Source organism: Cervus canadensis, chromosome 8 (assembly GCF_019320065.1).
Source record: "Cervus canadensis isolate Bull #8, Minnesota chromosome 8, ASM1932006v1, whole genome shotgun sequence".
Classification (NCBI taxonomy): domain Eukaryota; kingdom Metazoa; phylum Chordata; class Mammalia; order Artiodactyla; family Cervidae; genus Cervus; species Cervus canadensis.
In genome coordinates this window covers 48,555,701-48,576,167 of record NC_057393.1, presented here as the reverse complement: position 1 = coordinate 48,576,167, position 20,467 = coordinate 48,555,701, and the positions used below count along the sequence as shown (strand labels likewise).

Genomic DNA, 20,467 nt, shown 5'->3' with positions numbered 1-20,467 from the left:
TAGCTTCACAAACTTAGTCCCTAAAGTATAGGTATGTTTTGCAAGAAGGTGGATAATCCGTAGTCAGGCTGTTGGATTATATGCATTATATTGAGATAATTGCTTCTGATTTTCTGTCTGAAACTTCAAAACCTGCTGTTGCTTCTTTTAAAATCTTGATTGCCCTGGTTGTTGCTTATCCTGCTTACAACCCCCTCCCTTAGGTATGTGACTCACGATTTAAAAGACAGTGTTGTCTGGTAATTAGCTCCGTACCCCTCATCACATAGAGATGAGAACTTAAATGCAAGCTTCCCAGCTAAAACTTCTTCTCTGTATGTTTACCCACCCATGAACATGTAGCAACATTGTCCCTTTTAAAGGAAATATCTGTAGTCCACCTCCCACCCCTGTTGGAAATGATTAGTTTGCATATGCCTGTACATGTGATGAATTTTATATGAATTTAAATTCTCTTAATTGAAAGTTTTATTTTCTATAGTTTCTAGAATGTCATTTATTTAATTTCATTGATGCACACATTTGGATGAATGACAATTGAATAATAAAGGTAATTTCAAGTTTTTAGTAAATAATAAAGCCAAATATTGAACACAGGTTAATTGGATTAAATTCTGACAACCAGTACATCCTTAGGTAATAGGATAGTTATCCATTTTCAGGATATGTAATTATTTTTTTAAGGAAACTATTTATGTTTTAAAGGAATTCATTCCATCCTTACTTCCTTGCCTTAGTAATCCTGAAAATATGGGTGTGCATTCTTTAGGAAGTAGATCTGAGAAACAGATTTTAAAACATTCTTTTATTTTTTTTAAAATTTTTTTTATTGAAAGATAATTGCATTACAGAATTTTGCTGTTTTCTGTCAAACCTCAGCCTGAATCAGCCATAGGTGTACATATATCCCCTCCCTTTTGAACCTCCCTCCCATCTCCCTCCCCATCCCACCCCTCCAGGTTGATACAGTAATACATTCTTCTATTGGCTAAGTAGGATGTTTTAAAATCCTATTGGTATTACTATATATATATATATCTTAGCGGTATCAGAAACTTTGCAACTTATAGTATAATTGAGTTACTAAACAAATTTTTTAAAGCCCATATGCCTTTGAATTGATTATAATACTCTGTTTATGAAGCACAGCTGTAATCTCTGGTCTGTTAAGCTAAGTGTAATTTTTGATCCTGTTGAATAACTTACAATTTATAGGAAAAAAAGTTTTAAAATCTACTGATGAAAGTAAGATCTCTGGGATTCCCTTGGAGATCTGTCAATATTTGATCTTAGTAATGTCTGTCCTACTGACATTGTAAACTGAAACCTATGTGTAAAATTACAACTTGTAATGTATAAAGTCTCTGTTTTCCCCAGTTTTTGTTTTTTTTTTAACCTGGCTCAGTTTTCATTCCAGTCCCAAAGAAAGGCAATGCCAAAGAATGTTCAAACTACTGCACACTTAACCATACTTACTTCAGTTTAAACTAAAATTTTTACTCTTAATTATCTATCCTGTATACAAAGGTACGTATGATGTAGATGTACATTTTACAGAGTTTTACTAAAAAAAAAGGAATCTGTCTGTCCCAGTTTCCTATCTCAAGAAATGTGATGGCAGCTTCTGAGATGCCCATGGCTTTTCCCTCCCAGAGAAAACCATCATCCTAAATTATTAAATACTGTTCTGTTAGTTTTCCTTAAGGTCTTCCACTTTTCTATTTTTCCTTTAGTATACATTTTCCTAGTGTTTCCTGTTTTTGAGTTTTATGTGAATGGAGTTATACTGTATATATGTATTCTTCTTAGACTTGTTTTGTTGTTGTTCAGCATTATGGTTTCGAGATTTCATTGATATTGATACTATTATCTGAGTTGTATTCATTTTTACTGCCATGTGGTAATTCTTTATATGAATATACTAGAATTTACCCATGTTACTGCTGTTGGACACTTAGGTTTGCTGTTAAGAAAATGCTGCTGTAAATATTCTTGTACATGCTTTCTGGCAGACGTGCAAAAGGTTTCCCAGGTTATATATATACTTTGAGGTAGGATTTTGGGGTCTTGGGTATATACACTGTCAATTTTACTTGGTAATGGCAAAAAAAAAAAAAATCTTGTAAACAGTTGTACATTACGCCAAATAAATAATTCAAGAGGAACAGATTTGTGAGAAGATGGAAAAACAAAATAATAAGTTCTGTTTCATGTATTTTGAGCTTAGCAATTTGTTGGAAATGTTGAGCAGCCATCCGAAATGTATTTATAGTTTGTAGCTCCACTCATCTTTGTTTTTTCCTGGGTTGACTCATTCAGGTGTCTCATCTTTACCTTCTCCTTGAAGTGATCTTATAAAAAGTGTTACATTATCACAACATAAAAATTATTTGATCATAATAGTAGATGTGTTCAGTTTTATACCTTCAGTCTCGGGCTGTCGTATGCAGCCTTTTTATTTTTATAGACTTCAAAACATAGAGCTATGTTAAGCTAGTACAGGGATGATGTAAATGAGAAGCGAAGAGAGGGTGCTGTTATTATATGAGCAGACATGCATTCTAGGTAGCTGTTAGCAGGGGAAGAAAATAAGAAAACCTGGGGATGCAAGCTAAAACAAGCAGACAAGCAAATAAATAAGTAAATAAACACAACTCTCTTTTGGGACCATTTAGTACCAAAGCAAATAGCATTATGTATTAATAGCCTCTGATTTCACTATATTGTATCATAACTCTGTAACTGGTGTTCATAATGTTAATTCTAAATAATCTTTATTCTTCATTTGAGAAAGTGCAACAACGCACATTTAGAAGAAGTGGTGAACCCTTAGTACTCTAGAATCAATTCCTGATGATTCCTAATAGCAGAAATTTTGTTGTTTATATGTAGTGTGTTATGTTTGCCTATCACGTGAAAAAATGATCTATTGATAATCTCTCAAAATTCTACAGGAAAAAAATGAGTGGTGTAGATTTTTCTACTGACTGAATTGGATTTATTAAAATGAAAATATGGAAGTGATTTTTATGCTTCATTGTCAGAAGAATAAGGCTGCTGTGAACATTCATGTTCATTTCTTTGGGACAGATGCCCAGGAATGCAGTTTGTTACACGTAAGGGTATATTTAGTTTTTAAAGAAACTTTCAAACCATTTTCCAAAGTGGCTATGCCAGTTTATATTCTCAACGGCAGTGTATGAAAGATCTGTTTTCTTCACATTCTTGTCAGCACTTGGTATTGTCACTGTTTTTTATTTTAGCTGTTCCAGTGGGTGTGTTGGTAGTATCTCAGCATAGTCTTTTTTTTTTTCCTCTTTCTGCTTTTTGGCTGTGCCACATGGCAGAGATTGTAACAGAAGACAGCAGATTAAATACATTGAAAGCAGATTATAGCAGTCTCTGAATGTCTTCCTAAAGAATTTGGACTTCATTTTGTACATAATTGGAAATCATTGAAAAATTTTAAAATGTACTTACATTTGTATTATTTTAGTAAGTTTTTAGGGTTGTGCTATGAATATTTTAGAACATTTCATCACCACTCCAAATTTACCATTCCTACTCCTTGCTGTAGGCAACTACTGCTTTGCTTTCTTGTTATCTCAGTTTGGCTTTTCTGAACATTTTGTATATATGGGATCATACAGTATGTAGTATTTTGCATCTGGCTTCTTTTATTTAGCATATTTTGAGGTGCATTCATGTTGTAACATGTATCAGTATTTTGTTCCTTTTTATTACCCGATAATATTCCACTGTTTGATGATGCCACCTTTTGTTTATCCATTCACCAGCTGATGGACACTAGGATTATTTCCAGCATTATGAGGAATGCTGCTGAGAACATTTGTATATGTCTTTTTGGGGAGAGGTGGCCCATGGCATGTGGGATCTTAGTTCCCTGACCAGGAATGGAACCCACACCTCCTGCAGTGGTAGCTCAGAGTCTCAACCACTGGACTGCCAGGGAATACCCTGCATACAAGTCTTTAAAGTGAAAGTCGCTCAATTGTGTCTGACTCTTTGCAACTCCTCAGACCATAGCCCTGCAGGCTCCTCTGTCCATGGAATTCTCCAGGCCAGAATACTGGAGTGGGTAGCTGCTCCCTTCTCCAGGGGTCTTCCCAACCCAGGGATCAAACCCAGGTCTCCTGCATTGCAGGTGGATTCTTTACTGTCTGAACCACCAGCGAAGCCCTATGTAAGTCTTTATATAGACACTTATTTTCATTTCTCTTGGGTAGGTTCCTATGGAGGGAATTTTGGATCTTGTGGTTAGGTTTTGCTTACGTTTAACTTTTTAAGAAATTGGCAAGCTTTTCTCCAAAGTGGCTGCATCATTTTACAGCAGTGTATGGGAGTTCCAATTTCTCCATTTCATTACCAACATTGAATGTTGTCTGTCTTTCTGAGAATAGCCATTATAGTGGGTATGTAGTGATATATCATAGATTTCATTTGTGTTTCCTAATGACTTAGGATGTTTATAATCTTTTCATGAAGCATGGTTGTATTTTACAAACATGAGTGCAGTGCAAGAGATAAGAATGGAGATGTGCACCACAAAAGATGAGAGACTGTACTAGACGTGTGTAGAGTTGAGGGAGACAGATTTCAAAGATACATCAGAATTAGAACAGGCAGCATGTAATAACTGCCTCATATAATGAGTAAAGCAGAGGGATGTGGGACTAGTGACCCAAAGATTTTCATCATTGACTATTAAGTAGATGGTGTTGTCATTAGCCAGAAAATCGAGTATGGGTGCACAAACATTTTTTTTGTTGGTAGATGATCATTTTTATATTCTGTTCTCTTGATATATCACTGGAATAAGTATTTAATACAGCTGTTTGATAGTTTAGAAATATGTTATCTAGTTCAAAAGAAGGCTCTGGATTGAAATATAAATTTGGGAGAGTTACCACTGTATAAATAACAGTTGAATTCATTGAAATAAATAGTGTATCTATTCCTAAATGGCTGTATCCACTGTGTTACTTTTGGTCACTGAAAACTGCATAAATAATAAAAGGGTAAATTTTGTTGTTGGTGTTCAGTCGCTAAGTCATGTTCGACTCTCTGTGACCCCATGAACTGGAGCACTCCAAGCTCTTCCACTGTCTCCCGGAGTTTGCTCAAATTCACGTCCATTGAGTCAGCTATCTAACCATCTTATTCTCTGCCACCCCTTTCACGTTTTGCCTTCAGTCTTTCCCAGCATCAGGCTCTTTTCCAATGAGTCGGCCCTTCAGATCAGGTGACTAAAGTATTGGACTGCTGCTTCAGCAGCAGTCCTTCCAATGAATATTCAGGGTTGGTTTCCTTTAGGATTGACTGGTTCGATCTCCTTAAGATCCAAGTTAATAAAATGATTCTAGAATTATTTCATTTAGGTATAGAAGCATCAAAATTTTAGAGAATCAAAATTCCCCAAGCTCGGCTTCAAAAGTACGTGAACTGAGAACTTCCAGCATCTGGAAGGAAAGGCAGAGGAACCAGAGAGCAAATTGCCAGCATCTGTTGGATCATAGAAAAAGCCAGAGAATTCCAGAAAAACATCTCCTTTTGCTTTATGGACTGCATCAAAGCCTTTGACTCTGTGGATCACAACAAACTGGAAAATTCTTAAAGAAATGGGAATACTAGATCACCTGACCTGCCTCCTGAGAAACCTGTATGCAGGTCAAGAAGCAACAGTGAGAACTGGACATGTAACAACAGACTGATTCCAAATTGGGAAAGGAGTACGTCAAGGCTGTATATTGTCACCCTGCTTATTAAACATATATGCAGAATACATCATGTGAAATGCCGGCAGAATGAAGCACAAGATGAAATAATAAACCTTACATATGCAGATTATACCACCCTTATGTCTTCCCTGCTGTCTCAGCTGGCAAAGAATCTGCCTGCAATCTAGGAGACCTGGGTTCAATCCCTGGATTGGGAAGATCCCCTGGGGGAGGGCATGGCAACCAACTCCAGTATTCTTGCCTGGAGAATCCCCATGGACGGAGGAGCCTGACAGGCTGCAGTCCATGGGGTCGCAAAGAGTTGGACACGACTGAGCGACTAAACTGAACTGAAATAGCATCACCACAGACCCAGGTTTTTTCCATCTTTTAGTGCTGTCATTGCTTTTCTGTTGGGTTGTCCTCTTAGACTTTCTCTTTCCTCATGGTCCTAAGATGGCTGTCATAGTTTTGTTTTGTTTTTTTTTTTTAGTTGGAGGCTAATTACTTCACAACATTTCAGTGGGTTTTGTCATACATTGATGTGAATCAGCCATAGAGTTACACGTATTCCCCATCCCGATCCCCACTCCCACCTCCCTCTCCACCCGATTCCTCTGGGTCTTCCCAGTGCACCAGGCCCGAGCACTTGTCTCATGCATCCCACCTGGGCTGGTGATCTGTTTCACCGTAGATAATATACATGCTGTTCTTTCAAAACAGCACGTTTCAAAAGAACAGAGTTCAAAAGTCTGTTCTGTACCTCTGTGTCTCTTTTTCTGTTTTGCATATAGGGTTATCATTACCATCTTTCTAAATTCCATATATATGTGTTAGTATGCTGTAATGTTCTTTATCTTTCTGGCTTACTTCACTCTGTATAATGGGCTCCAGTTTCATCCATCTCATTAGAACTGGTTCAAATGAATTCTTTTTAACGGCTGAGTAATATTCCATGGTGTATATGTACCACAGCTTCCTTATCCATTCATCTGCTGATGGGCATCTAGGTTGCCTCCATGTCCTGGCTATTATAAACAGTGCTGCGATGAACATTGGGGTGCACGTGTCTCTTTCAGATCTGGTTTCCTCAGTGTGTATGCCCAGAAGTGGGATTGCTGGGTCATATGGCAGTTCTATTTCCAGTTTTTTAAGAAATCTCCACACTGTTCTCCATAGTGGCTGTACTAGTTTGCATTCCCACCAACAGTGTAAGAGGGTTCCCTTTTCTCCACACCCTCTCCAGCATTTATTGCTTGTAGACTTTTGGATAGCAGCCATCCTGACTGGCGTGTAATGGTACCTCATTGTGGTTTTGATTTGCATTTCTCTGATAATGAGTGATGTTGAGCATCTTTTCATGTGTTTGTTAGCCATCTGTATGTCTTCTTTGGAGAAATGTCTGTTTAGTTCTTTGGCCCATTTTTTGATTGGGTCATTTATTTTTCTGGAATTGAGCTGCAGGACTTGCTTGTATATTTTTGAGATTAATCCTTTGTCTGTTGCTTCATTTGCTATTATTTTCTCCCAATCTGAGGGCTGTCTTTTCACCTTGCTTATAGTTTCCTTTGTAGTGCAAAAGCTTTTAAGTTTCATTAGGTCCCATTTGTTTAGTTTTGCTTTTATTTCCAATATTCTGGGAGGTGGGTCGTAGAGGATCTTGCTGTGATTTATGTTGGAGAGTGTTTTGCCTATGTTCTCCTCTAGGAGTTTGATAGTTTCTGGTCTTACATTTAGATCTTTAATCCATTTTGAGTTTATTTTTGTCATAGTTCTACTTAACAATTCAAACCCAAAGTTGCCTGAAAAAAATACATATTTTCACTTGGGTGTCTTTTTTATCAGCCCAGGAAAACCTTTCCCAGAACCTCTTCAGCAAAGTTAGTCTCTTGTCTTATTGGCCAGAATTGTATCAGACGCTTATTGTTAAAGCATTCATTGGCAGGAGGAATGGAAATTGCCACAATTGATTCAGTTCAGTCGCTCAGTCGTGTCCGACTCTTTGCGACCCCATGAATTGCAGCACGCCAGGCCTCCCTGTCCATCACCAATTCCTGGAGTTTACTCAAATTCATGCCCATCGAGTCGGTGATGCCATCCAACCATCTCATCCTCTGTCGTCCCCTTCTCCTCCTGCCCCCAATCCCTCCCAGCATCAGGGTCTTTTCCAGTGAGTCAACTCTTCACATGAGGTGGCCAGAGTATTGGAGTTTCAGCTTCAGCATCAGTCCTTCCAGTGAACACCCAGGACTGATCTCCTTTAGGATGGACTGGTTGGATCTCCTTGGTTTATACTAGAATTTTTTAACCGTGGTGTTAAATATCCTTTTGTCTTATTTCTTTTGAAAGAAACTTTTTTTCCCATGCCTTTTGATTCTTTGTTGATTAGACAGGTAAGTTTTTCTGGACAGCTTAGTTTCATATCACTAAGTTGTTCCTATTTAGTACTTCAGAGCAACTAATAATTGTTGAAATCATACTCTATATCATCAGTTCAGTTCAGTCGCTCAGTTGCAACCCCATGAATCACAGCACGCCAGGCCTCCCTGTCCATCACCAACTCCTGGAGCCCACCCAAACCCATGTCCATTGTGTTGGTAATGCCATCCAATCATCTCATACTCTGTTGTCCCCTTCTCCTGCCCTCAGTCTTTTCCAGCATGAGGGTCTTTTCAAATGAGTCAGCTCTCCCCATCAGGTGGCCAAAGTATTTAAGTATTGGAGTTAAAAGCTTCAACATCAGTCCCTCCAATAAACACCCAGGACTGATCTCCTTTAGGATGAACTGGTTGGATCTCCTTGCAGTCCAAGGGACTCTCAAGAGTCTTCTCCAACACCACAGTTCAAACGCATCAATTCTTCAGCACTCAGCTTTCTCTATAGTCCACTCTCACATCCATACATGGCTATTGGAAAAACCATAGCCTTGACTAGACAGACCTTTGTTTGCAAAGTAATGTCTCTGCTTTTCAATGTGCTGTCTAGGTTGGTCATAACTTTCCTTCCAAGGAGTAAATGTGTTTTAATTTCATGGCTGCAGTCACCATCTGCAGTGATTTTGGAGCCCAGAAGAATAAAGTCAGCCACTGTTTCCACTGTTTCCCCATCTATCTGCCATGCAGTGATGGGACCAGATGCCATGATCTTACTTTTCTGAATGTTGAGCTTTAGGCCAACTTTTTCACTCTTCTCTTTCACTTTCATCAAGAGGCTCTTTAGTTCCTCTTCACTTTCTGCCATAAGGGTGGTGTCATCTGCATATCTGAGGTTATTGATATTTCTCCCGGCAATCTTGATTCCAGCTTATGCTTCCTCCAGCCCAGGGTTTCTCATAATGTACTCTGCATATAAGTTAAATAAGCAGGGTGACTATATACAGCCTTGACGTACTCCTTTTCCTATTTGAACCAGTCTGTTGTTCCATGTCCAGTTGTAACTGTTGCTTCCTGACCTGCATATAGGTTTCTCAAGAGGCAGGTCAGGTGGTCTGGTATTCCCATCTCTTTCAGAATTTTCCACAGTTTATTGTGATCCACACAGTCAAAGGCTTTGGCATAGACAATAAAGCAGAAATAGATGTTTTTCTGGAACTCGCTTGCTTTTTCAGTGATCCAGTGGATGTTGGCAGTTTGATCTCTGGTTCCTCTGCCTTTCCTAAAACCAACTTGAACATCTGGAAGTTCACGGTTCATGTATTGCCGAAGTCTGGCTTGGAGAATTTTGAGCATTACTTTACTAGTGTGTGAGATGAGTGCAATTGTGCAGTAGTTTGAGCATTCTTTGGGGTTGCCTTTCTTTGGAATTGGAATGAAAACTGAGCTTTTCCAGTCCTTTGGCCACTGTTGAGTTTTCCAAATTTGCTGGCGTATTGAGTCCAGCACTTTCACAGCATCATCTTTCAGGATTTGAAATAGTTCAACTGGAATTCCATCAGCTCCACTAGCTTTGTTCGTACTGATGCTTTCTAAGGCCCACTTGACTTCACATTCCAGAATGTCTGGCTCTAGGTAAGTAATCACACCATCATGATTACCTGGGTCATAAAGATCTGTTTTGTACAGTTCTTCTGTGTATTCTTGCCACCTCTACTTAATATCGTCTGCTTCTGTTAGGTCAATACCATTTCTGTCCTTTATCAAACCCATCTTTGCATGAAATGTTCCTTTGGTATCTCGAATTTTCTTGGGCCAGGGGTAGCTCCTCACGGCCACGCCTCTGCGCAGTCCCTCACAACCGGTGAATTCTAGGATTCAATGAAAAATAAGAAACTTAGAGCTTGATATGAAAATATGCTTAGGCAGAAGAGTGCTATCATAGAATTATACACTAAAGTTCATTTGTATTTGGGATTTAATGCCATTGTATATATCTTTAGTTTATGAGAAAAGGCATCTTAAGTTTCAAAATCAAGCTTATATTCAATTTATAAATGAACGTTTGAAACAGAATCTATTTATAAGTTGACCTTCCCTTTCTGTATTAAGTAGATTACATTCTTTTTTATAGAAATGCATTCCAAACTAATCTAAATTATACTGTTATTGCTGCTGCTGCTAAGTCGCTTCAGTCGTGTCCAACTCTGTGCGATCCCACAGACGGCAGCCCGCCAGGCTCCCCCGTCCCTGGGATTCTCCAGGCAAGAACACTGGAGTGAGTTGCCATTTCCTTCTCCAATGCATGAAAGTGAAAATTGAAAGTGAAGTTGCTCAGTCGTCCGACTCTTAGCGACCCCATGGACTGCAGCCTACCAGGCTCCTCCGTCCTTGGGATTTTCCAGGCAGGAGTACTGGAGTGGGGTGCCATTACCTTCTCCGAGATTATACTATTAGAGTTACAGTAAAACTATGCTATGGTTTTCTGAAGCATAATGTTTTGAGTTTTTCAGTTAATATACCAGAGGTTTTAATAGTAATTATACCCTTAGTTTAAGAGCCCCATTGAGGTATTTCGCAAAATGATTATTTTACAATTTTTTATTTTTTAAAATTTTTTAATTGCAGCTGTGATGTTTATAACAGTACTTGTACAGTATGTGGGATGCTTTTTATGAATGCTAAGAGAGGGAAATGAAGAAAGAAGTTTGAAGTGGTGGAAGGAAAAATGTATAATCAATATCTGATTTTGTGAATACTAAGAAATTACTACTTTATGACATCTGGTACACATTGAAAAGCTATCAGCTTTCCTGATAGCTTAGTTGGTAAAGAATCTGCTTGCGATGCAGGAGACCCCAGTTCGATTCCTGGGTCGGGAGGATCTGCTGGAGAAGGGATAGGCTACCCACTCCAGTATTCTGGCCTGGAGAATTCCATGTAATGTTTAGTCCATGGGGTTGCAAAGAGTCGGACACAGCTGAGCGACTTTCACTTTCACACGTTGAAAAACAATCTTAGATTTTGTCTTAGACTGAGTATCAAAACCATGTTTATACTAGTTTTTTTTTTTAATCTTATTAATATAGCTGTTATTGGGTAATGTTCTAATACTTCAAAGATAGCTATGATATCCATAATTGATGTTTGTCACTGATGGATTCTGTGTGGTTAGTGATCTTTAAGCTATCCCAGTGCTTTAAGATTTAACCACTTTGATAATTTTGAAGGGCTTCAAAACTGAGAGGGATGTGTTCATTTTGATGGCAAAAAGAAAAAGATTTTTGTAAAGGCACTATGGGATTAAAATGAACGTTTCCCATGTTTGCAAATACTTATTAACTTTGAGGAAATACCATTGTTAGCTCTGAATTAGAAAGTATTAGAATATATCCAGAAGGATTCAGTTTTCATTTATTCTGAATCATTAAGAAGCTCAAATGTGTTTTTAAAAGAATTACCTTTTCCTTAATGTATTTTCTAGACCTAAGAAACTTGAAAATTTCAGGCACAAAATCTTTGGTGAAATTAATACTTAAAATTGTTTAGTGTTTGGTTTTGACTGGATCCGTTGTCACTATTGAACGCAGTTCATAGTGCTAAAAGCCTGTGGCACAGTATCTTATAAATTGAGTGATTAAAGTTGATGCAAGCATTTTGCCTATGTGAATTCAGTTTCTGTGCCTGTATGGTATAGATCTCTGCTTAAAGGACTGTAATTGCAAAAGTTAGACAAAGCTTTGCTTTGACTCACAATTTCTAGTGTGTAAAAAGTGGCTTGCAGACCTGCATTGTGAAGCACATCCTGTCCTTTGATTGTCTTTTATTTTCCTGTTAGTAGTAAAGTCAAATCTTATGTGGTTTTCCTTAGCCGGTCTTAAATTCAATCCTTAGAAACGCTTTTCTGAAGTTTATGATTTGTCATGTCTTTGTACATGTGAGAGGATTGAAGGAGGATAGATCAGGGTCTTGGACTTTGCAGATGGTATGTTTGAAGAGTCTTTTTGATTATGTATTTTCCTTTTTAATTAATTTTAGATTTAGCCTAAAGCTTGTAACTTTTTTTTTCACATCAAGGAAAAAGTGTTGTAATAAATAGTGCTGTAATAAACAATGCTTGGTAAGTGGTTTACCTGCTAATTTTATTTATTATTTGATCCATTGGAAATATCTGGTAGAACTAGAATCAGGCCATATGTTTTTCAACATAGTCACTTTGATTGGACTTTAAAACTTTATGAGAATGCGTTAATGTGAGCTTTGTTTATTGTAGTGATTTCCTCCCTCTCTTCTTCCATAGCCCTTAGGGAAGAATTGGCAAAGAATGGCTTTGTAGGGAAATCTTTATGCCTTTTCTAAAGTGGAAACACAATGCATTTTTTAAATTATTATTATTGTTATAAGGTAAATTTTTTAAGACTATGATCATGGGGTGGGGGGAGGCGGGGAATGCTAAATACCAGGTCTCCGTTACTACCCTCCTTTGTTACTCCGAATGATGGTCTAAGTTTTGGTCATATGAGTACCCTGAAAAATACCAGGGACTTGGTGAAGTTATAGGTAACTTCTGCATTGGGAAGACTGTTAAAGGCTTCTAAATGCAGACAAAGCATTACTAATTGCTTTCAGGGTTGGTCTGTCTTTAGTTGGACCATGAAAGATTTAGCATGGCCCTATGGCAGCCTGTCTGCTGAGTGGAGACTCTTGTCTTTAAGAAAGGCTATCTGATATGCTGGACCGTTTCAAGTTGCCCCAGTTTACATGAATTTAGTCATTATTGCCAAGACTACTAAACCTCAGTGTGACACAAATGATACTTCTAAATGGACTTGAAGACAAAGGCGTTTTGACCTTTCAGGGGGACATAAGTAATGTTCATACAGCTTAAAATTTTTCTTTTTACAATAGGAAACAGAATACTGTGCTATTTGAAGTTTCAGTTAAAAGATACCTTCAATGAAATTATTTTGTGATCCCTAAATAAGCAGCACACCTGTCTTTAAATAAATTAAAGATTTTAATAGCTTCCTTCTTTTATATTATGAACATTATCTCTTAAAGCAGTAGGTCACTAATGGCAGCAGTAACACAGCTGAAACCTACGCCATGGACGTAGAACTGGCAGTGCAATTAATTCTTGACCCTCACTGTTCCTGATATTCTAGGTTGACGTTTGCCTGAAATTAAAACTGCTAACTGAGACTTTGTGATAAAATTGAAATGTTAGCTGGGTGATCAAATATATTTTTCTCAAGTAGGAATCCTAATATTGTAGAGTTGTAAATTTTAGTGCTGCTTCTGATGTTCTTGTTTTTCAGTTAGAAATGTGATTTTTTCCCCCCACTAAAGCTTATTAGGCTGATACAGAAATTCACATGTGAGTAATTTTTTCCACAGATCTGTTATGTTATAAAGTTGAAAATACTCAAAATTTAGAACATCTTTGAGCAAAGGTTTGTAAAGTGATAGTTTCTAAAGTGCTATAGAACTTTACATTAAAAATATACAGTTTTATGCATGATAAAATTTTAGTATTTCTTCTACATGTGTTATTCCGGTAAATAAACATTCTTTCAATCTTAAATATATTCTTTTTTTCTAAACAGATTTATGAAAATATGCATCAGTTTAATACTGTCTTGGAATTCATGAGATGGAAGCATAGGTCAAAGCTGTTTGGAGAAAATTGGAAATATAGTTTTATCTAGCCACATCTCTGAGGTAAGAAAAAGACTTAATATAATTAATGTGAAAATTCTCATTTCTTAGCAATTAAAAATTGTCCTATTTTATCACTGCAACTTTGTTATCTTCTTTCTTCTTGAATCACCTTCCTTATGAGTTCTTAAGTAGCTACAACATTTTATCTCCTTATAAATGTTGAACGTCTTCAGGAGTAAAAAGTATTTATTACTAATACAGCTTTCTTTATTCTAATTGGAGAAAATAAGCATTAAATGATGTATATAATTACTTCTTTCCTCTGATGATGACAAATCAGGTTAGAATAGAAGATTATATTAAAATGAATGTTTACATTATTCTGAAGCTTTCACATATTTAGAATTTAGGATAAAATTGTTACTTTGAATAACAGATCTTTGGAGATAGAATTTATTGAAAGAAGTGGAAACTGCAGGGACAGGGGAGAAGCCATTCTAAGACAAAGTGGATAGAGAAATCAAGTTCATTATTTTCAAATCCATAGAGACTCAGATTATCAATAAAAGGTTTAATCCTTTAGGAATGTGTATTTAAAAAAAAAAAAACAGGTAGAACACATATACATGTGTTACACTTTTTTCTCTTTAAATAGAGTTTGCTACTATTTGCTACTATGCTTTTTCCTCTTTTAAATAGTTTTGCTCACTGCTTCTGCTTCCTTATAGCATTTTCATCCTTCTGTCCCTTGTAAGCTGGTCTGTTTGCTCTTTTGAGGAATAGTCATGATGTTCTAGTTGTTTTTTGTCTTTGGTTAGGTTTCACTCTTTGATCACTGTGTTAGTTGCCATTTTTCCTTTCATGAAATACTGGTAGCTTCTATAACCCTGAGCTTTTCTCGTTATGCTTCTTTAATTACTCCTTCAACTTTTTTTTCCTGTTTCCTCCTGTTTTTGTTTGAAGAATAGTTGTCCTCCGATTTCTAAATAATGACCTTCCCTAAGATTTTTATCTTTGAAATTCTTTAATGTCTTTCCTAACTTCTTGATTTCAGCAATTACCTCTAAAATGATCTCTCTCAACCTCATATCTCTGCTATGACAGTATTCTAAGCTTCAGCATGTATTTTCAACTGCTTGCTTCACACATGGTGTTCCTACTTCTGTTACTAGACCTCTTTGTCACCTGTGCTCACAGTCTTAGTGCAGAATCGGATTCTTTATCTTTTCCTTCCTACTCTTAATCAGAGATCAGGTCCTTTCAGCTTTACCTCTGTATCATGAATATTTTCATCATCTCTTTTGTAGTTCTCTCATCATCATCCAAGTTTAAGTTCTTCAGCATTTCACTTGAAATATTGAAGGACTCTCCACACTTAGTGTGTCTCCTCACTCTGTTTTTCTGTCTACCAATTGCTACCAGCTTATATTTTCTAAAAGGTATAATTCTGCCTGTACTGTCAGTAACTCTTTGCTAGCCTATCAAAGTAAGGACAGATTCCTCTAATAAGAAAGTCTCTCAACAGTGTAGCATTAAGTGACAGCTTTGCTTACATCCATCCACTTCTTTCTCTTTAAACACTTGCTAAACACCTAGTCTAATCAGGAACTGTATTAGGCGCTGAGAATACAAAATCTTCAGTAAAAGTGAGTTCCTTACTTTACTCTCAAAGAATAATCTGTTCAGAGATGAGTACACAAAGTTAATGCAATTTGAAAAGTGTATGAGATTGGGAAAGTATGTTGGTATCACCTAGAAGGGCTCTACCAATATTGTTAGAGGAGAGAATTGTCAAAGTGGCTTCACATAGGAGATGGTGTTTGAGTGGAGTCTTAAAGGATGAGTAGAATTGCCTTAGAATTGAGTAGAATTGGAAAAGAATTGCCTTACAGTTGGCTCAGTGGTAAAGAATCCACCTGCTGTAATGTAGGAGACGCAGGTTTGATCCCTGGGTCAGGAAGATCCCGTTGAGAAGGAAATGACAACCCATTCCAGAGTCTTGCCTGGGAAATCCTATGGACAGGGGAAGCAGAGGAAACTTGAAATGTATAGAATGTACAAAAGACAGAGGAAGTAATTTTGCATGATTTGAATTCAGGACGTGAGAGAGGATTTGAGTAACAAGGCTGAAAGAGAGCTTGTTTGTGAAGAACTCTGGATGCCATGGTAGGGAGTTTAGACTTCATTTTGTGAGTAGTTGGCAGTCTCTAGAAAGTTTAACAGAAGTATTTTGAATCATAATTGTGGTTTGTTAGAATTAATATGGCAGTAATGTGAATGATAGTTTGGAAGGGGGAGATACCAAAAGCCAAGAGACAATTAGGATACTCTTGTTTCAGTCAAGAAGTAATGAGAATTTTAAGGTAGGGATCAACTTATCTGAAGTTGCAAAAACCTTTAAGCATTGATTATTCAGCAAATATTTAATTTTCTTCTTCATACCCCTTTGCATGTATGATACTTTTCAGCTGATGATTTAAAATTGACCCATGTTTTTCCTCCTTCTGCTCATATTATTTTTTTCCAGGCTTGTTTTTCCCTATTCTTCTAGTTTAAGACCCCAGAGCACTAATTTTTGTTTTACAGAATACTACTTTTTGGGGGTTCCTGTTGATCTGTGTAACAACAGTCACAAAGGAGAAATCAAAAAATAAAGAACATGGTCTTCATGTTAGAGAAGTGGAGTGAGGACTCAGGGAGCTTGTAAGGTTGTAGGAGTCGTTAGGCTTGAGGTAATACAATTCAGTCACAGTGATGATAGTGGAAATAGAAAAGAAAAACAGGAGTTAGGTATGTTGTGAAGGAAGAAGGGATACTGATTTGTGACTGGATATTGAAAAGAGATAATGATGCCCACGTTTTTTATCTGGATAGCAGGGATAATAATGTTGGGCATAGTGAAGAGCAAACAGAAGTAATTCTTCGAATCTGATTGAATCCAAGTTTCCTAAGTTCGAAGAAACATTAACCCAGTGATGTTCTGCTGTATTGCTGGTCTCTTCATTTGTTTACATATAACAAATACTTTTGCACATTGTTTTTCAAGCCTTAGCATACTGAAAAGGAGATATTATTAAAAAAAGAAAGGAAAGTATTGCCTCTTTTAGAAGAATAGTTTGAAAAGAGATAAATAGTATTCTGCACATGTTTATCTTCTGTTACACTTTAATGCTGTGTAAGATTTAGTAAAATATAAAAATGTTTGAGGTATTTCTGCAGGTCTAATTCTGACACTCTTACTGAAAGATGGTATCTCATTTATTAGAATTTATTCCTAAATGAATGGAGACCTGTGAAGATACTCATTAAGCAGAATTTGATGGTTCCATATTAATAAATAAATGTTAGTATGATTATGTCCTTAGAGAAATACCTTATAGTGAGATAATGCTACCTCATAATATTAAACTGACTAGTTTTAATGCTTTTATTAAAGTTCTTTTCAACTATTAATTGATGGTTGATTTAGGACTTTGCAATATTCAGAAATATTTCAACATGGTATATTGAAAATAAAGTTGTCAGTCTCAGTTGCCCAGTCTCTTCTTTTTTTTAATCTTTAAATTTTTTAAAATGTACCAGTCATCTTTCATTGGATGTTAATTCTCAGTTAGGATGTAAAAGGATTCAGCAGATATCAAGTTCCTCAAAGAGAGGTACAGGGCAAAGATGGTCATGGTAAGAAATGCAGAATGCCCCCTTCACGCTGGGCCTTCCTCAGTGGTTCTTATGTATCTGTTCATATTGGAGTTTCTAGTAAGAAACACAGTGGTTGAGAAGCTTGTCAGCTGCTAGGATCGTAGAAACCCCAAAGGTGTTCCCTTTGTTACACTGATTACTTGTTGTTATACTGGTAGTTACCTCTTTGAAATGCTCTGAGGGTGCTTTTGGGGGTAAAATCTTGCATCAGCATCTAGTTTGGCAGCTCCTTTTTTTGACATCTGTGAATTTCTTCTTCACTGGCACAGCTAACACCATCTTGGTGTCTTGGATGTTCATTTTCACCCAATCTTTTCCAGTAGTTCCGCTTAACTAGAAGCTACCCATTCTGATCTTCAACTTAGCCTTTCTCTTGTTAGCTGAATTCCCTTTAAATGAATTGTATTTTTTTAGGCCCATTCCAAAATTTTGGGTTCTGGCTGTAGGCATCTATTATTCAGGGACAAACTAGTAGGTATGAAAGACAGACTTGTTTCTATTCTGTGGACTGATAACAAAGGGACCAACAAATTGTTACCCATTCCTTGAAGCTCTGGGAGGAGTCCTCAGTGCTTCTAAGCCTTCTCAACTGCAAGGTCTGTTAGCAGTGTGGCAGATGACAGTTGCTTCTAGGTCTGCTAGAGATTTATTTTTTAGATGAGCAGCCTTTAAAGGGCCCTACATTGCACTAAAGCAGTTGCTGTTCCCAGCTTGAAAATGAGCTTCATCTTTACTGTTGGTCTTTCCATGGACTCCATTGAAAATGCTTTCCCACACCTACTGTTTTCTTCAGAGAAATCTACAACTCATAGTCTCAGAAACATCCTGCAGGTCTTGCCCTCAGGCTCTCGGATTGTTGTGCTCCTCCTGAAAGGGAGACAGAGGCAGTTTATTCTCATCCTCTTCAGTTCAGACTGCCTCCTCACAATGAAGACACCTTTATTCTTTTCTCAATTTAAGTTTGGTTTATATTCTCCTTGCTTACTTATTTGATCATTCTCCAGTTTGGATGCTTTTAGATTCAGGTAGTGGTTTGTGTTATTGCAGCTGCATATGATACTGTGGGAAGAGCATGCCGCAAGATTTCCAGTAGCATCTTTTTATGGTGGCTCAGACGGTAAAGAATCTGCCTGCAGTGTGAGAGACCTGGGTTCAATCCCTGGATCAGGAAGATGCCCTGGAGAAGTGAATGGATACCCACTCTAGTATATTCCTTTTTTTCCCTCTCCCATTCTAGTATACTTGCCTGGAGAATTCCATGGACAGAGGAGCCTGGTGAGACAAGGTCCATGGGGTTGCAAAGAGTCAGACACGATATTGACTGACTAACACTTTCACTTTCTTAGTGACATTTCAATTCCTGTCTTTGTCCTCCATCCTAATACTTCTGTTCCACTGTTTTATATTTTCAATGGTTTGTGAGGTAATTTCCAATATAGGTGTCTCAGATAGAAATTCTAGTTTAACTTCTGAATTCATCTGCTTCCTTCCTTTCCTCCCTCTCTTCCACTTTCCCATCTGTTTTTTTGTGATTAAGTGTCAGAGGAGGTCTAATTGTCTCTTTTCAGAACAGTTTTAAAAATGTTTTTAAAGATTACATAAATGAGACATGCATAAGTTCTTGTATACAATTCTGAACAGTATGCACCAAGGCCTAAGGCCCTCTTCACCATCCTCATCCCATTCCCCTCCTTACCATGCTCCCCTCCACCCAGTTGGCGTCTCACTGACCTTTATGTTACCATCAGGCTATTGATTTTTAGGATATATTTTTATAAAATTATACATAATGAGAATACTTGCCTCAAGGTCAGTGTGAGGATTAAATGAATTATTACATGTCAAGTATGTATGACATGTTAGATTTCTTACTTCATGGTATAAAAACAGTATTGTAAGAAAAAGTAAATAAACTTAGAGCAAAGATAGTTCAAAATATGAAATAAACCAGAAATATTGGACCAAGGGGGGCTTTTGAGTATACTGAGCTTCCCCTTTTGTGACTTGAATTTAAATTTCTTTTCTCTACCATGTAGAAATCATCAGAAGGTGGGGAGCAAAGTTCCTGAGCTAGTACTAGGATTGTTGGCTTAGTTCAATTCAGTTCAGTTCAGTCATTCAGTCGTGCCTGACTCTTTGTGACCCCATGAATCGCAGCGCACCAGGCCTCCCTGTCCACCAACTCCCAGAGTTTACTCAAACTGATGTCCATCGAGTCGGTGATGCCATCCAGTCATCTCATCCTCTGTCGTCCCCTTCTCCTCCTGCCCCCAATCCCTCCCAGCATCAGTAGTATCTGGCAATAGGTTTGGAGATGCATTGGTAGATGTCAGTATACTTATAGAGAACTTTTAGAGTTTATTGTATGATTTTTATAGTTGATTTAACTCCCCAATTATGTTTCCCTCAAGATACTAATATTTTTATTCCTTTCATTCACTTATTGAACACTTACTGTTTTGCTCAGTAACGTGCTAGAAAGTAGAGATTACAAGTGCTGCAAGATAAGTGAAAAAACATCTCCTGATTAAATAAGTGTTATGAGAGGAGGGATCATGTTTGTTTCATTTACTGTTGTATAATTGGTGTGAAGCAAATACCAAATAATTAATAAATACTTTATGAATGAGTGTTTGTTGAGAGCCATGGTACAGCTGTGCTTCATGTTCTGGGTACACTGGAAGTACAGATAGGCCAGCTCACTCAGCCTGATATGTAGGAATCAGAGATTGCTTACACAGATGATGAGTAGAACAGGTTTGAAGAGTGAATTGTTGTTAACCTGGTGGGAAACAAAGAAAAGAACAAAAAGAATGTGCAAAGGAGTCTAAAAGGGATGCCTGTAAATATAGAGACTTCAGTGACTTCACTATAGTTGGATCATTGTAAGGGTATGAGAAGTGAGTGGGAGGATGGCGTTAGAAAGCCTGGCAGAGGCCAGATCATAACAATTCTTCTTATGTCTTGGTAATTTCGTCCTATGAAATGAGAATATTC

General features: G+C 37.3%; 1 protein-coding gene across 2 annotated transcripts in view; it reads left to right on the top strand.

The window, feature by feature from the left end:
• BMPR1A (bone morphogenetic protein receptor type 1A) overlaps positions 1 to 20,467 on the top strand; it is a 113,140-nt gene that overhangs the window by 42,927 nt on the left and 49,746 nt on the right. For both annotated transcript variants that reach the window (XM_043476189.1, XM_043476188.1), the window contains exon 2: positions 13,717 to 13,831. The gene's annotated coding sequence lies outside the window, so the exon portion shown is untranslated. The remainder of the gene's footprint in view (positions 1 to 13,716; positions 13,832 to 20,467) is intronic.